Source organism: Oncorhynchus masou, unplaced genomic scaffold (assembly GCF_036934945.1).
Source record: "Oncorhynchus masou masou isolate Uvic2021 unplaced genomic scaffold, UVic_Omas_1.1 unplaced_scaffold_1621, whole genome shotgun sequence".
NCBI lineage: Eukaryota > Metazoa > Chordata > Actinopteri > Salmoniformes > Salmonidae > Oncorhynchus > Oncorhynchus masou.
Window position 1 is genome coordinate 13,996 of NW_027006308.1, and position 19,165 is coordinate 33,160.

Below are 19,165 nucleotides of genomic sequence, written 5' to 3' on the forward strand. Positions count from 1 at the left end.
TATTTTAATGTTTTGGGATGTTATCATTCTAATGTTAGATTAAAAACACTAACTAGAACTTAATGTAGAATGTTAGCTAAGGTCCTAGGAATGTTCCCAGTTTACTGGGAAGAGATTGGACCCAGTGGGCAAAAATGCCTAACATTTATATAAAAATGCCTAACATTTTCAAATGATGGATTTTGCAAGGAACTCCACATGAGGTGCACACCAACTGGTTATCAATGAGAGATTGAAAAAACACAATAATAACTTTACAAATTGTAAAAATCAACTGACAAAAGTATAATACACCTAAAAAAGTATGGTTAGCCTTTTTTCCAAATGACTCTCCCTCCCTCCAACCACTGCACTGTAGATGTTGTCTATGTGGTTGGGTGGAAAGCCAGGACAACCCCTAGAGCACCAAGCAGGCATTCACAGACCTGCTGCCATGTTCCCCTTTATAAGAGCTAACCACGTCACAATCTCCTGCAAAGGCCAGGACTGCATGCCTGACAGACAGACGGGAAGAGGCATTGTGAGCCCCTTGTCAACAAATGTGTATTGATTTTGATATAATGTCTACAGCGTGTGCAGTACATTCCAATAATGTATAAAAAAAAACATTTGTATAAGAATTGGTGTAATTGCTATAATCAGATGTAATTTCGACAAATGACACTGCACTAGAAGAGCATAACAGGATATTTAAATCAACTCTATGGGGGACTCCAAAATGCAACGTCTCAGCACAATTCAGAAACAGGGCAATAGTAGGAGAAAAGATGACTCAGCCTTTAACAAATATGAATCAAATATTCAATAACTTCTATAGATGATTTCATTATTTAACCATACCCCGCACATGCCTGTAACATATAAGAAATATAGTGCTGTTGTCCTCTATGGTGACCCCAATGACCTTAAAGTTGCATGTGGGTATATCATCTAATGACAATGATTATTTGAGGAAATTGTGGAAGCATTAATGACAACAAAAACAAACTATTATATGAATTATATATGTTATGCAGTTTAATGTGACATGTCCAAATCCAACTATTTTGTGGTGTTGTTCCACTGGACACAGATGTCAATTCAACTTCTATTCCACATTGGTTCAACATAATTTCTTGAAATGACGTTGAAACAACGTTGACTCAACCAGTGTGTGCCCTGTGGGGTCTCCCCAAACTTTGATCATCTACTCCCATACCCTAAAATGTAACTGGTGTGAATATAAACTTCTAACGTTGCACCTTCCCCATGTTTTGGTTGTCCCTATATAATACAGTTGGTCGTCCAGTGGAGACACGCGCGCACGAGTCCACGCACGCAGGCAGTCCATGTTGACACACGTGCCTATTTACATGCAGTACACTTCGATAATAGAAACCTAAGTCACTGCTGCATGGCACTGCGAATGCCCGATATAGAAGGAGGATTTTCCCGCGGCTATGCCTACATGGTTACATACATCAGATCCCCCTTCAGTCGCCGTACGCACTTCCGTGAACAGTGAACGCCCAGGCTTTTGTTCGTGTGCTTGCCATCAACCACAGCAGCATGACACTCATGAATATCACTCAGAATCACCAGCATGTCATTGAAGTAAAATGGAAGGACGCCGGAAAGCTGCGTAAAAAAACCGTGCATTTGGTAAAAACGACCAATTGTCTAATTCATTAGACCACACGGTTTAAATTAAATAGGCCGCAAACAATTGGGTACAATTGACTCCACAAAGTTACTAAATTTATTACATGTGGCCCATTAAACCAAATTACAATTCACCCACTCAACATCAACAAATGGTCAAGTACAGTAGCAGACATTTTGTTTACAGTAGCCCACAGCGTGTGCGTAATAGAACACCACGGATGTGTAATATGTGCTTGCTTTACATATGCATGATGCAGCCTAATATAACCCGGGGTTTATGAAACCACTAAAACAACATGAACAAATCATGTAGTGTAAATCATAATTATACCGCAAAATCATTCTGGACATATTTAGTGCAAAATTCGTTAGTAACGTCCCTTAGCTGCCAACCTCGCGTGCTAATTAATTATCTGGCGCAATGCATGCAGGGGGATTGGGGACATTTGGCACAAATTCGATGGATTAATATATTTTCATTGTGTTCCAAATGCTCTATGGTGAAACAACACGTATATATATTTTACCAACCTGAATGCGGAGCCATTGGGATGTGAGAAGGGTAGTATTTTCCTGACGGAAAATGACCGCCATGCTGTACTGAACTGTGGCCGGTGGAGGCGATCCGAGAGGCGGCGCGGTGTACCAGCGCGCCCCGCTCCGACAGGAGGTGGGCAGGCGCAGCAAAATCCCGTCCCTCCATACTGGCGAAAGGTGAATAATCCGAAATCCAGCGGGGAGACCAAAATAATCAAATGCAATCCATATAATAATCCTTTATAGGTCTAAGTATTGCATTTAGTTGGTCGAAGGCTCCTCCAGCCAAAAACGTAGCCCCGAATCATCTTTTCTGCAAGAAATAAAAATGAAAAGGGTTTTTTATTGACATAGAGAATGTTTAGAATATTATAACATTCTAAAGGCCTACAGTTGTTGATGGCATATGCTGGAATAGCGTTACTGTGTAGATTTGCCTTACTGTTATATACAGTTATACATGTCACAGGCTGTGCTTAAGATATTCATAACTATTATGCAGAAGCAGTGAACGGTGGAGACAAAAGCGTTGTTCAGTCTTCCCTTCCTTGAGGGAATGTAAACGCTGCAAGAAAACAACACGGGATCAGCAACAATAAGAACAACCACCCAAATCTTTGTTTTCTACAACCGTATACGACGGACCAAGCAAGGGTTTACTGCGACTGACAGGCAGGCCTATAGGCCTACTGAAATCTCTATTGATTATGCTATTGAGGGAAAGGCCTTCCTTGATGTAGCACTGAAACCGTTGGAGCCTGGCTTGAACACATCAGGTCTCTCTATGTAGTCTGTTCAAGGTCTTACTTTGTGCACTGAGGGCTGTAAATGTCATAGCCCGTAGTTGTGTTATTTTATTCATACCTTATTGTACAGTTCATCAGAACAATCAATACATTCACTTTTGTCAGCTGTCAATGTTGGCAAATAGTGTTTAATCTGTGAAGACGTGCATTTAGCACGTTTCATTAGATAAATTAAGAATTATTGGGACAAGGACATGCTATTGATGAACTAAATGCATGATTTATAAGACAGAATGCTCAAACCGCACAAAATGAAGGATTTTTATTTTATTTCCAATTGATTATGCCTCAAATGTGCATTAATATCTCTAGGTGACACTGCTCCCTCCTGATCATATGGTCTTTGACTATTCAACCATAATACAGGCATGTTCATTATTAAAAATAAATGTATAGTTGATCATGTATATTTATTAGGCTCGTGTCAAAATGCTGGTCTATGCATAGGCCTAACAATGGGATATTGTCTTGGACAGTCCACGCTTGACTGTAACGCGATTATTTCCACGTATGTGAAATATCTGCGAAGTAATTTTCCTGAAACCCCCATGTGAAAATTACACATCAAAATGCACCGTCGTCCGAAACGTCGTTATCAATTAATCAAGAACTTGTGCGTGTCCAAACTGTCCATGCAAATAGCTGCTTTCCAGCTCCTCATCTTTCGTGACCCATTTACGCTGTTATTTCAGGTAATCAAAGAGTAGCAAACCCTAATATAACCTCTAGCCTTTAGGCTCCTGCATAAATATAATATAGCCTATCACTCGAGCTTTCTCATTTTAATCAAGTACAAGAGCGTGTAATGTGTATAGGGCCAAACCAATATTCCTTCATCTGTAAAATGCTATACATTGGTTATTTTCTCACTTTATTAATAACTGACTGTCCAATGGATAAGTAAACAGTGCAGCCTAGCCAGCTATCTAAAACAATATTTGCATGGACATTGGAAGTATTGGCCAAATATTTTTAATTGATATAAATCCCTATGTATAAATGCTGTTCAAGTTTCTTCATCGTGAAAGGTTGGATTTTGACATGAAAAATGCTGAATCCCCAAAATTCTAGTACTAAAAATCCAAGGTGAATGACCGTGGCGAAGACTGTCTTTGTCTCCACGTTTAGACTGCTTGCAGTCAGCCATTAGCCTTGCTACAGTCCTTCACCCGGCGGATATAAAGTCATAAACCGCCCGCCTACATGTGTTTGACGACTAAAACAAGACTATATAAGAACAACCTGATCGCAAACCTATATTACCTTTTAGAAATGCGAAGACGCCATGGCTATTTGGGGCGAGTAGGCTATGACCATTTTTATTACAGCGTAATAGGGGAAACGCTTTGTGGTTGGTAGCCTAGCCTACTACACAAAGCTGTGTCGGACTCATTGCTATGTGAATTTTATACACGAACACTGTCTTGTTTGCTAACATGTTCAAATGATCGACGCCAATAATTCAATTGCATTGCATATTTCATTTGCAGAATCCGTTCGGACACAGGAACTCGGATGATAAATCAAATTATCTTTTATTGGGTCGGATCATGCTGCGGGAGAGGCGCCCATCCACGTCAAACCTGGCGGGGTGGGAATACACCATAGCAGGGCAACGATTGTAAACATTATTCCCTATACAAATACCACCACGGCGTGTAGGCTATGTTACTAATCCTACATAAACTAAATTGACGGTTGAACCATTTAGAATGATTTGCCAACAGACAATCGAGGTAAATACAAAAAATAAATACATCTTAGAGCGGCCATGTAACATGAAATAGTCCGAATTCATATATTATCAGGTCTCCTGTAAAATAAACGACTCAAGCAACTACAATGATTACTCATTTACAAATTGATTAAATGCGTCGTCGATCAATAAATCTCGACCAAAACGATTATGCCGCTACATAATGCAGTTTTGTCATTGTAAAATAAAAATGTAGGAAAATAAACTGTAGTCTATCTGGTAGATCACCTCATGCCAATTGCTAATATATACTCTAATTATAATTATTGTGTTATAATAATAATAGTTTGGGCTAGGCCTATTAATTTGGTTTTAAATAACGCCAACCGCATAATTAACATTTTAATTTTAAAAGCCAGCCCATAAATAGATATGCGCACAAAGCCTCATATTTACATACATTGAATTTAGACATTGCATGCAGAATGTAATATTTACCTAGCATACACTTGCTTGCAATTATTACACGGTTACAGCCTAGGTGTGTCATACTGTAATTGTGTTGTTTATAAAATTACCTGGGCTTTTGTAGAATAGTTACATCCATGAATTATTTAGTTATTAGGCCTGTCATTTCAAATGTTGTGTTCGTGGTCGACATAAAGCTATGGTTTAATTTGCCAAGATCAAGAAAATATAAAATACAATTTACTTACTGGTATGTTAAATCCTTGCATAGCAATAAATTAGGAAATTATAAAATAAAGGGGAAAAAATACAGACCAAAAATTACGTTCATTTGGACAAAAACGTGTGCCTACGGTTACATCCTATAGGTTTTCATTTTGAGCTGCGCAGTACGTCGTTCAATCTGCTGAAAGCACCGGGATTCGGGCTTCTAGACTACAGAATCGAGGCTCGGATCTCCGAACAGCAATTCTCTTTCCCAGTGCACTGATCAGCTCGTGCCTCGCATCTCGGGGAGGGTAAACACATTCGCCCATTGGCCGGATACCTGCATGCTAATGAGCTTGTGCCGCTCGCCCGGGGACACACGAGATGTTGATTGGCCCATATCAAGAGCCAATAGTGTAGCGACTGAACAAAGTGATGCGCGCCAGATTTAAAGTTTTACTGTGAGCTATTTACATGTAGGTTTGAGCAATTGAACATTTAGGCCTACACAAATAGACATACATCCACAAGACCACCACTAATAATGAAAAAAAATTACAGTAAAGCCGTGTTGTTTGAATCAAAGCAATATTTAAATAATAAATATTTAGAGAACTTGTTCAGTATGTTATATGTTAAAATGTATACTGTAGTTGTCCCTTATGATGTATCTGTCTGTAAGTAATTAAGTAATGTGTCATTTTGGACATATCTGCAGTTTTCAGAAATTACCCATAATTTTATTAACACTTTATTCAACATTTTTAATGAGACAAGCATGCACTGTCTATCTAGTTAGTATGATAAAAAAATATTGTGTCCAAAATACAAATCTCCCTAAAATCCTTACATTCAAATGCGCATTTAAAACAGTTAAATCAGGCATATTTTGTAATAAAATAATGTATTAAAAATGTCAGTGCCTCGTGGATGGGAACACATTGGTGGATCAATAGACTAGTTGTTATGATAATATATTTGGAATAAGGATGTACAATTACGAAGGGTCTATATCTTTATGTCTACTACTCAATAATCACTCTTATTTCGGCCTGAAGTGTCTATGAGCACAACAATGAGGTCAGAGCTTTCATGTTGTGACAACTTCAGATAGAAACGTGTTTCTTCAAACCATTACAACATGCCTTAAATGCTTATTTTGCAGGGCTATTATTTCAGAAGTTTATGATCAGGTGTTATTTTGTTCAACCACCTGCGTTGGAAGATAAACTATAGAAGGCATCATCAGTGTAACAAGTTAACATTTCTCCTGTATTTATTAGTATATGGACTATAAAGGGTTTAAAAATGAGTCCCACTCAATATACGTTTTGATTGGCTGGCACATTGCCAGAGCATTGTCACTCACATAGTGTAAACAAGACTCTCATTGGGTGCTGTCCAGTCCGCATTGGGCTGTCTGGAAAAAAAGAAGCAATAACTGGCCCTGCGGTTTCAAGGCGTCCCAGGGTTAGATGATGAAAGGAGATAAGACGAGACTGTTTCAAGGCGCTCCATACTCGGACCCCATTCGCCCTCGAGCCATATGAGTCAAGCGTGAATCAAAGGGAATACGGCGGGCAGGAAGAGGGGACGTTAAACATTATATATATTTTTAAATTAGGTTATATTTCGGATAAATGCGATGCAACAATGGTTTAGCAGTAAACGTTTTGAGACAACCGCCGCGAATCACCAGATGAATGGAATACAGCGAGTAGATATATCGTCTCATAGAGAAAGAAGTGAAACGGCAAGCCCGGAGTCCCTCCTCTTGGAGTTTCAATGGAGTAAATGTAAATGGACCCTTTCACCAATAGGCCTATTTAACAACTAGAAATGTTGTGGCTGCTTGAGGTTTGTCGTATATAGTGTTAAACAAATAGCTGTGCGAAAATACCGCTTGTTATCTTCTGTAGAAATAATAATTGGATGATCACCACGTAGTTAACATTAAAAAGTAGTTTGTAATAGCCTTCAATAGATCAGTCGCTGTAAAATGAGAGTAGTATATATTGCCAAACGCCTACACTCCGCGATCACTGAAATCTGTTGGGATAATTTGTCTGAAAAGAAAACCAGTAGCCTATGCGAGGGAAGGGCATAGTCTGCAACTGTAGACTCTGCAAATTTCAAATATATACGATTGTGAAAAATCGTGTGCCTCTACTGCAATAAAATGTGTTTGTACATACTGTAAAATAATCAAACAGGAGCAAATATGTTGTGTTTACGTGAGATAACTTTATTTACATGAGATAATATCTTGGCTATGAATAGAAAAAAATGTACATTGCATTTAATGATGAACTGTATCTTACTGGAAAAAATATAAATTGCCACAATTAAGTGTCATCTAATTCATCAAAGATACATTTAGATGTTTTCTATATTTGTGGAGGAATCATATACATTGAATACTAATGTTGTTTTATTTTTCAACAATAAATAAAAAGGAGAATTATCTGTATTTTCTTTATTATTTTGCTATTTTATTGTTTACATAGACAGACAATACATAACATTCATCTTGGTCACCGTGGCAATAAAAAAACAGACAGTTATTTTTGACATACATCATTGTAATATTGATTAAACCTAGACCTGCGACTGAATTTTTAAATAAAAAATAACGATTGAGACCCAACAATAGGCTGACATTAGATGGGATTGTGGAGGAGCATGGTGTTGATTCTGAGAACTCATCACCATGGTTTCTCTAGGTCGGTGACCCCTGAACTATGGCGACGGCCTAGTTACACCAGTATGCGTATGGTAATAGTAGTGGGGAAAGTAAACAGATATTTTACAAGACTAGGACTGGTTATAATCCGTTATAACACGATAGGTACAAATAAATCTAGACATAAATGGATGTATATTTATTTATCGTTTGTTGCAACATGTGTAACTTAATATGTAATTCAGTATGATATAGCCATAAATGTTCGGTATTTGTAGATATTCATTGGCTACCTGCAGTTAGCATTTTAATTTCAGACTCATTAAGGAATGTACCTCAAGGTAAAATGCAAGCAAGACAAATCGATTAAAACTATCCAGAATATTCTACATTTTACTCAAACACCAAATTGACATAAAACCAAACCGTCCACACCTGCCTCAGAATTGATTTGATTTTAATTCAAATGGATTTATTCAGTCACTTCCATGCCCAGTCCATTAGGACAATACGGAATTGTAGTCCTTATTCAACAAAATGTCAAGTAGACCTGGTTAATATTGAAATGTGTATTTAGAAGAGATATGGTAGGCATTGTAGTGCTTCGTCTCATTATAGCCTCTTTACAACGGTGTGTACACGCGTACAGGTTGAGCGCACGTTATGGGAGAGGCTGTGGCCAGTCTCAAAATTCACCACGCGCTCGCGCAAACATAGGTCGACACACGCACACGCTCACACACGACAAGTGCTTTCTCTCTCCCACATGAACCGTGTGCCAGTGCGTGCTGCGCTGCCCTATAGCGGGGCACATTGATACTAAATGCGGAGTGACTGATTTCTTACGAACGATATTGTCCTTGGTCTATGAAGCGGCTCTGATTGACATTCTCTCCAGCTCCCACCCACATCCAACCAAGGGAACAGGCCCCTTTGTAGCCGTGCACGTAGTGGACACAGCAGCCCATATGCCCAAAGATGTTTTGCAACGCAAGACACTTGTTTTTATATCCAAGAGGCAAATTATGATACATACAAGATAATGTGAAAATAAGAGTTGTGAATACACTGTTAAAGCTGTAACATCTCATGTTTGTCATAGCGCATAGTGGCGTAACACACGAGGTGCAATGTCTGTCTGATAAAGGTAGGCATATATAAGGTGAATTGATCAGTCCCTGCAATGTGTATAGGCTGCATTGAAACGATGGCCTAACAGCATCCTTATTATTCTTATGAATATTGTGCTAAATATGTTCTGTTCATGCATTAATCATTAGTGATGTAGGCTATATGTCTATAAATCCCAGTAAAAACCTAAATATATCCAAATCATAAGAAAAAATAAAGAAACATTGACATTACTAGGACTACAGTACATTCAGAAAGTATTCATACCCATTGACATTACTAGGACTACAGTACATTCAGAAAGTATTCATACCCATTGACATTACTAGGACTACAGTGCCTTCAGAAAGTATTCATACCCATTGACATTACTAGGACTACAGTACATTCAGAAAGTATTCATACCCATTGACCTATTCCACATGTTGTGGTACATCCCAAATTCAAAATGGATTTTTTTTAAATGCTCACCCATCTACAGAATGTGTAAATACTTAGACATTTTTACAAATGTATTGAAAATTAAATACAGAAATATCTAATTTACATAGGTATTTACTCCCCTGAGTCAATACTTTGTAGAAACACCTTTGGCAGCGATGACAGCTGTGAGTCTTTTTGTGTAAGTCTCTAAGCATTGCACACCTGGATTGTGCAATATTTGCGAATTATTATTTTTTAAATTCTTCAAGCTCTGTCAAGTTGATTGTTGATCATGGCTAGACAGCCGTTTTCAAGTCTATCCATATATTTTCAAGCCTATTTAAGTCAAAATTGTAACTAGGCCACTCAAGAACATACATTTCCGTGTTGGTAAGCAACTCCAGTGTATATTTGGCCTTGTGTTCTCGGTTATTGTCCTGCTGAATGGTGAATTAGTGAATTCTTCTCTAGGATTTGCCTGTGCTTATAGCTGTATTCCGTTTTGTTTTATACAACAAAAACCTCAGTAGTTTTACTTAAGTGCCTTGTTGGAGTCAGGATGCATGTTTTGGAATATTTTATTCAGTTCAGGTTTCCTTCTTTTCACTCTGTCAATAAGGTTAGTATTGTGGAGTAACTACAATGTTGTTGATCCATCCTCAGTTTTCTTATATCACCACCATTAAACTCTGTATCTGTTTTAAAATCACCATTGGCCTCATGGTTGAAATCCCTGAGCGGTTTCCTTCCTCTCCTGCAACTGAGTTAGGAAGGAGGCCTGTATCTGAGTTAGGAAGGAGGCCTGTATCTGAGTTAGGAAGGAGGCCTGTAACTGAGTTAGGAAGGAGGCCTGTAACTGAGTTATTAAGGAGGCCTGTAACTGAGTTAGGAAGGAGGCCTGTAACTGAGTTAGGAAGGAGGCCTGTAACTGAGTTAGGAAGGAGGCCTGTAACTGAGTTAGGAAGGAGGCCTTTATCTTTGTAGTGACTGGGTGTATTGATACGCCATCCAAAGCCTAATTAATAACTTCACCAGGCTCAAAGGGAGATTCAGCATCTGCTTTTTAATGTTTACACATCTACCAATTGGCGTCCTTCTTTGTGAGGCATTGAAAAAACTCCCTGGTCTTTGTGGTTTTATCTGTGCTTGGAATTCACTGCTCGATTGAGGGTCCTGACAGATAATTGTATGTGTGGGGTACAGAGATGGGGTAGTCATAAAAAAATAATGTTATCCACTATTATCGAACACGGAATGAGTCCATGCAACTTATTATGTGATTTGTTAAGCACATTTTTATTCCTGAACTTATTTAGGCTTGCCATAACAAAGGGGTTGAATACTTCTTGACTCAAGACATCTAAGTTTTAAATGTGTTATTTATTTCTAAAATGTTCTACAAACAAAATTCCTCTTTGACATGTGGTATTGTGTGTAGATAGATCAGTGACACAGTCTCAATTTAATCCATTTTAATTTCAGGCTGTAACACAACAAAATGTGGAAAAATTAGAGGTATGAGAATAGTTTCTGAAGACACTATATGTCTGACACTATTGATCATTTGAGTTTTATTCCAAAACGCTATATACCCATTTTCATAAATGTTGGTAAATTATCTTCTATTCTCTAAAGAACATATGAAAGAGATTGGTGTGTTTTTTTTCCACTATTTAATCATGGCATGGGGTTGTTCAATGACAGACAATCTATTACTTGATGGTTTCATTTGTGAGAGACAAATATTCATGTTTTTTTTGATAACTTTATATATCTGCCTCACTCTCAGAGAAATAAGTGAATTGGTTTTCGCACAATTTTTTTATGTAGAAATTATTGTAGAAGTGATACAATTGTGATATCACTATTTAAATAATAATACAAAAATGAATCAATATAGTAATATGATATCTGCATTTAAAACATTTACATTTGACAATTTAGTCATTTAGCAGATGCTCTTTGGCAGAGCGACTTACAGTAAGTGCATTGATCTTAAGGTAGCTACAGTAGGTGAGACGACCACATTACAGTAAAATATACAGTACATGAACATTCCATTCCAGCAAAACAATGGAACAGCGTTTTGCAACAACAACAAAAAAAACATTTTAATACACATATAAAATCTATGAATTTAAAATTTAAAATTTGAGAACAGTGATATTTTACACACAGATGAAGGTACCCATAACCAATAATTATTTGTGACAAAACACAAATGTAAAAAATTGGTGGATGTAGCATTTTGGAAATAAACTCTTCAATTGTTCATTGCCTGTTGCCATCATGCAGGAACTGATTGCATGCATCCTATAGGCCAATATGGTAAGACATGAAATCTAACACATTGTGTTCCGTACCTAATAAACAAAGAAAAGTGTGCAAGGACTCAAGGTTTGGCTCCAATACATGTAACAATTAGGTTACTTTTGCTATAAAGCCATGAGTGTTTTGGCCCCACATGAAAACGTGAACGATGCTAAAAGTGACGTGCATGTTGCTGGAGGGAATTTTGAGTTTGACGTGTTAACTCTGCCAATTGATTCCCATCCGGTATAGTGGGTTTGTCAGTAATAAAATGCACACGGTTTCAATTAATATTAAGAAGGGTTTGGGGAACGAAACTCTTAAAGATGAGCATGAACTACTGACAGCCCCCTTTCATTGAAACCTGTGTTGGGGAAGAGAAATTCACTGCATTAAAAATGTCAAGAAATCTATAGGAATCCAAGCATAGGACTACATTCACTATGAATGTATGTAGACACCCCTTCAAATTAGTGGATTTGGCTATTTCAGCCACACCCGTTGCTGACAGGTGTGTAAAATCAAGCACGCAGCCATGCAATCTCCATAGACAAACATTGGCAGTAGAATGGCCCGTACTGAAGAGCTGTGACTTTCAACGTGGCTCCGTCATAGGAAGCCACCTGTCCAACAAGTCAGTTAGTCAAGTTTCTGCCCTGTTAGAGCTGCCCCGGTCAACTGTAAGTGCTGTTATTGTGAAGTCGAAACGTCTAGGAGCAACAGCGTCTCAGCCGCAAAGTGGTAGGCCACACAAACCCACAGAACGGGACCACCAAGTGCTGAAGCACGTAGTGTGTAAAAATTGTCTGTCCTTGGTTACAACACTCACTACCGAGTTCCAAACTTCCTCTGGAAGCAATATCAGCACAAGAACTGTTCGTCGTGAGCTCCATGAAATGGGTTTCCATGGCCGAGCAGCCGCAAACAAGCCTAAGATCACCATGTGCAATGCCAAGTGTCGGCTGGAGTGGTGTAAAGCTTGCCGTCATTGGACTCTGGAGCAGTGGAAACGTGTTCTCTGGAGTGATCACGGTTTACCATCTGGCAGTCAGACGGATTCATTTGGGTTTGAAGGATGCCAGGAGAACACTACCTTTCCCAATGCTTAGTGCAAACTGTAAAGTTTGGTGGAGGAGGAATAATGGTCTGGGGCTGTTTTTCATGGTTTGGGCTAGGCCCCTTTGTTCCGGTGAAGGGGCATCTTAACGCTACAGCATACAATGGCATTCTAGACGATTATGTGCTTCCAACTTTGTGGCAACAGTTTGGGGATGGGCCTTTCCTGTTTCTGCATGACTATGCCCCCGTGCACAAGTGAGGTCCATACAGAAATGGTTTGTCGAAACACGTGTGGAACATCTTAACTGGCCTGCACAGAGCCCTGACCGCAACCCTGTCGAAAACCTTTGGGATGAATTCACTGATGATTCACTGATGTGGTCATCCTGTCTGGGTTGGCGCCCCCCCTTGGGTTGTGCCATGGCGGAGATCTTTGTGGGCTATACTCAGCCTTGTCTCAGGATGGTAAGTTGGTGGTTGAAGATATGCCTCTAGTGGTGTGGGGGCTGTGCTTTGAAAAAGTGGGTGAGGTTATATCCTTCCTGTTTGGTCCTGTCCGGGGGTGTCCTCGGATGGGGCCACAGTGTCTCCTGACCCCTCCTGTCTCGGCCTCCAGTATTTATGCTGCAGTAGTTTATGTGTCGGGGGGCTAGGGTCAGTTTGTTATATCTGGAGTACTTCTCCTGTCCTATTCGGTGTCCTGTGTGAATCTAAGTGTGCGTTCTCTAATTCTCTCCTTCTCTCTTTCTTTTTCCTCTCTCGGAGGACCTGAGCTCTAGGACCATGCCCCAGGACTACCTGACATGATGACTCCTTGCTGTCCCCAGTCCACCTGGCCGTGCTGCTGTTCCAGTTTCAACTGTTCTGCCTTATTATTATTCGACCATGCTGGTCATTTATGAACATTTGAACATCTTGACCATGTTCTGTTATAATCTCCACCCGGCACAGCCAGAAGAGGACTGTCCACCCCACATAGCCTGGTTCCTCTCTAGGTTTCTTCCTAGGTTTTGGCCTTTCTAGGGAGTTTTTCCTAGCCACCGTGCTTCTACACCTGCATTGCTTGCTGTTTGGGGTTTTTGGGCTGGGTTTCTGTACGGCACTTTGAGATTTCAGCTGATGTACGAAGGGCTATATAAATAAATTTGATTTGATTTGATTTGAATTGGAACGCTGAGAGCCAGGCCTAATCGCCCAACATCAATGCCCAAACTCACTAACATGCTGACCAGACCGGACACGTCGCGTGCGCGAGAGTTGCAAAATAAATGTTGAAATCCATGTTATTCAATTAAAAAGCCTGGAAGGAGGAGAGATGACTAGAAACGATTCGGTTGACCATTTTATGTGTGGATTAATTGTCGGAGTAGAGGACCTTGTGCATTTCAGGGAAAATAACAACTCAATGTTTATATTCCAGGACAAATTAGCTAGCAACAGCAAGCTAGCTAAATTGGAAAAATTAGCTAGCATGTGCAAGCTAGCTAGCTAAATTGCCATACATGTAGGTGTCCACATGCAGGTGTCCACATACTTTTGGCCATGTAGTGTACCTACACTGCGACGGAAAACTGTAATTTATGCGGTAATTTGAGGTATTATCAACAGTAAAAAACGTTGAAACGTTTTACTGCAGCATACTGTTAATTATGGTGTATTGTGGGGAAATTGCTGTATTTCGAATGGTACTGTAATTCCATCCCACAGAATACAGTACCATACCATATCTTTAGAGCGCCAAAAACCTTTTGACCACTAGTGGGTGCATGGTATTGTTGTTTCTGGCTCGTTAACATATTTTGAGGTGTGCCTTGTAAGAGGCTGTATTTGTTGCACCCCATGAGTGAGAATGCTGCACCAATTATACTCCTATGTGGCTAAAGTTCCCCATCAATTCAAAATGTATAGGGGACTGATTGAAGTGTCAGCAAGTCTTGAACGTTAAGTGGTTTTAAGCATTTAGCCATGTCCTTTTGATCTGTTTTCCCCTGTAGTTGATGGCAGTTTTGAAATCGTCGTTAGGGCCTCTAGAAGTGTAAGTGATATAAAACACCAAATATTCATTGATATGCTGTAATATGTAAACACTTAGTAGCAAACCTGCTTGCACCAATCCTATGTAATTACAGTAAAATACTGTGAAATACAAACCCTTACCATCAATAAATGTAATTCATTCATTTTCAGTAGCGTTTAGTTTTTTTTTTTACAATATAATAAAATCAATTTTACAGTATTGTACTGTGTGTTATTACACAGTTTTTTTTATTCATATTACAACAATATAATAAAATCAATTTTACAGTATTGTACTGTGTGTTATTACACAGTACGTGTCTTGATACCGTATTCATATTACAACAGGTGTACTGTAATATGAAATACAGAATTTTGCTTGCCACCAAGCTGCCTGTAAGCTACTGTCAAATTATACCCTATAGGCTATACCATCAATTGAACGGGGTCCGTTGTTTTCTGATGTGGGAGTCTCTTACTACCGCTCATGTCACAGCTACAGGCTCAGCTCTTGGTTAGGCATGGGACACTAGTGCTGATTGAATCTGATCATCAACGCATACAAACACATAGTTTTAATATGATGTAGAATTATACTAAAAAGATTACGCCTTCCGAAATTAACACCTTGCATGTGTGAATAATGCAGTCAGGCCCCGATTCCGACCCGAGTTAAGAGCACATAAATGGAACGCACTTTTTTCTCTTTGCGTATTCTGACCTTGAATTTAAGCATGCGAATAGTGTGCTATTCACCCGCTATTCATTTTGCGTGGAGATCGAAGATATTAAGGTGTGGCAGAGGTGTTTGTACAGATAAGCCGTATTCTGACCTTGACTTAATTCCACCACCTTTAAACGTGAGGGAACCATGAATAATGAGCGAACCTGACGGTTCCAAGTGGAAAAAGTACCTACTTATTTATTTTTTCTGATAGAAACAACAGCATTCTCCATGCACTGCAATTTATAAATGGATAAGTGCTATTGATTAGAGTTAGGTAAATAAGTAATCCATTTGGAGAAGGGGATTGTAAAATACACATAATAATTGTTTTAGATGACTTTTCCTTATGATCCCTGGAGACGAATGTGAAACTAGCCACATTGGAAGCAAACTGAAAATCATATCAACAGGATATGTATTGCGTACCCTTTCCCACGGTGAAATAGGCTATAAAGAGCTGTGTCGTTACTCCACATTTTCAATGTGTGGCCTCGTAATTTGCACGAATGAAATTTGGACACCCAAACTATAGACGTCAGAAGCGCTGAACCAGCCAAGGTGACGTGTGTGCTGTAGAAAGCTTTACTTATAGCCTATGGCTGGAAACATACACTACCGGCCAAAAGTTTTAGAACACCTACTCATTCAATGGTTTTTCTTTCTTTTTGCAATTTTCTACATTGTAGAATAATAGTGAAGACATAGAAACTATGAAATAACACATATGGAATAATATAGTCACCAAAAAAGTGTTAAACCAATCAAAAACATATTTTATATTTGAAATTCTTCAAATAGCCACCCTTTGATTTGATGATAGCTTTGCGCACTATTGGCATTCTCTCAACCAGCTTTATGAGGTAGTCACCTGGAATTTCAATTAACAGGTGTGCAGTCTTAAAAGTTCATTTATGGAATTTCTTTCCTTCTTAATGCGTTTGAGCCAATCAGTTGTGTTGTGACAAGGTAGGGGGGTAAACAGAAGATAGCACTATATGGTAAAAGGCCAAGTCCATATTATGGCAAGAACAGCTCAAATAAGCAAAGAGAAACGACAGTCCATCATTACTTTAAGACATGAAGGTCAATCAATATGGAAAATGTCAAGAACTTTGAAAGTTTCTTCAAGTGCAGTCACAAAAACCATCAAGCACTATGATGAAACTGGCTCATGAGGACCGACACATGAATGGAAGACCCAGAGTTACCTCTGGGTAGGATACGTTCATTAGAGTCACCAGCCTCAGAAATTGCAGCCCGTCTTTGTGAGACGCAGAGTAGGTGAATGGATGATCTCCGCATGTGTAGTTCCCACCGTAAAGCATGGAGGAGGGGGTGTTATTATGTGGGGGTGCTTTGCTGGTGACACTGTCTGTGATTTATTTAGAATTCAAGGCACACTTAACCAGCATGGCTACCACAGCATAATGCAGTGATACGCCTTCCCATCTGGATTGGGCTTAGTGGGACTATCATTTGTTTTTCAACAGGACAATGACCCAACACACCTCCAGGCTGTGTAAGAGCTATTTTACCAAGAAGGAGAGTGATGGAGTGCTGCATCAGATGACCTGGCCTCCACAATCCCCCGACGTCAACCAAATTGAGATGGTTTTGGATGAGTCGGACCGCAGAGTGAAGTAAAAGCAGCCAACGAGTGCTCAGTATATGTGGGAACTCCTTTAAGACTGTTGTAAAATCATTCCAGGTGAAGCTGGTTGAGAGAAAGCCAAGAGTGTGCAAAGCTGTCATCAAAGCAAAGGGTGGCTAATTTGAAGAATCTCAAATGTAAAATATATTTTGATTTGTTTAACACCTTTTTGGTTACTACATGATTCCATATGTGTTATTTCATAGTTTTGATGTCTTCACTATTATTCTACAATGTAAAAAAATATATATAATATAGAAAAAACATTGAATGAGTAGGTGTTCTAAAACTTTTGACCGGTAGTGTAGATTTATAACTGTCAATTTTCTTCAATTTGTATCTTACATTTTGCATCATTCCGTTCCATTGACCTTTCTTTCCTCTGTCACATCCTGGTAAGTTGTTCCTGAGAGTCGCTAGCATTAGTGGATCATATTAGGCTAATGTTGTGCAATAATTTGGGACATGTAGCCTATTTGGATATTTATGGAAATCAGACCACACATATCAGTTTAAACCCAGAGAGCCAATCAGTAACCGAAAGGTTGTCTGGTTTGAATCCCCAAGCCGGCAAGGTGAAAAAAATCTGCCGTTCTGCTTTTGAGCAAGGCAGTTAACCCCCAACAACTGCTCCCTGGGCGCCGATGACATCGATTAAGGCAGCCCTCTGCATCTCTCTGATTCACAGGGATTGGGCTAAATGCTGAAGACACATTTCGGTTGGATGCATTCAGTCATCCATCTGACTAGGCATCCCCTTCTCTACACTTTTTTCCACCTTCCAATATTTCATGGATTGATCTTGAATATGACAACTTTCAGGATTAATTCAACCACTTCATCAATATATTTAGTGTGTAAAGGCTCTCCAAACTGTTTTTTAAATAATTCATACATACTTTCCTAACCCTAAAATGTACCTAAATAATATACAAAATATTTTTAAATCTACCATATTTATAACAGGGAGGAAGAAGCATAGAGGGCATTCTTTCATTGATCCCTATTTTCAGAACCTGTTCTCTCAATTCTAATTGAATGTACACTGTATTTAAAGAGATGACATAACATAAATGTACTGAAACCCCTATTGAATGAAAACTCCATGAGTAAATCTGTTGGCCAACAAGTGGGAGGGTTTTCAGTAGTTGAATTACATTTATTCAGTGCAGGCAAGGGATCCACGCCTGCAAAGCCCATTACGCACCTTCATAAGGTAAGTTTGAATACCATCTACTGAGAAGTGCGTAAGAAAGGCTTAATGTCCTAAATTGAAATCTGGCCCTCGGTGCATTGGGAGAATCTGGGGCCATATCAACATGCTAAAAAGAGAAAGGACATTACCATGGGATCTTACCTATAGGCCTATCTGAAGATATGATTGTCAACATTTTACTAGGAATGTATTTATTTTCTATAAACGATTATACACAACCAACCTTTACTTACATGAAGGATATTGGAATCTCTCTCTGTGTCTGGCAACCTTGACTCTTTTTTTTTTGGCCAGGCATGGCATGTGTCATCAAATATGCAAAGTAATGTTTTCTGATTAAGTCAGGGGAAAATACAAATGAAATAATAATTTAACTCAAATGACAATTACATTCAATTATTTGTATAAATAAAATCCTTAAACATGCTAATTATTATCATTAAAATTCATAATTGTTTGAGTTTATACTTTTAACCATATTTTATGCCTTAATACAAAGTGTCAAAGAAATGCCAGGCATGGTAGAAACCCTGTTGGTCTTTGTACTGATTGGGATTTATAAATTATTATTATGGCAAATTATGCTAACAT

At 38.9% G+C, this 19,165-nt stretch overlaps 1 long non-coding RNA gene across 1 annotated transcript; it reads left to right on the top strand.

Moving 5' to 3' along the window:
* Positions 1-6,695: 6,695 nt before the first annotated feature.
* LOC135531520 (uncharacterized) lies at positions 6,696-15,144 on the top strand. The gene is made up of 2 exons (XR_010454019.1): positions 6,696-7,154; positions 13,730-15,144. It is a non-coding gene; the product is annotated as an uncharacterized LOC135531520 (long non-coding RNA).
* The last annotated feature ends 4,021 nt before the right edge of the window (positions 15,145-19,165 follow it).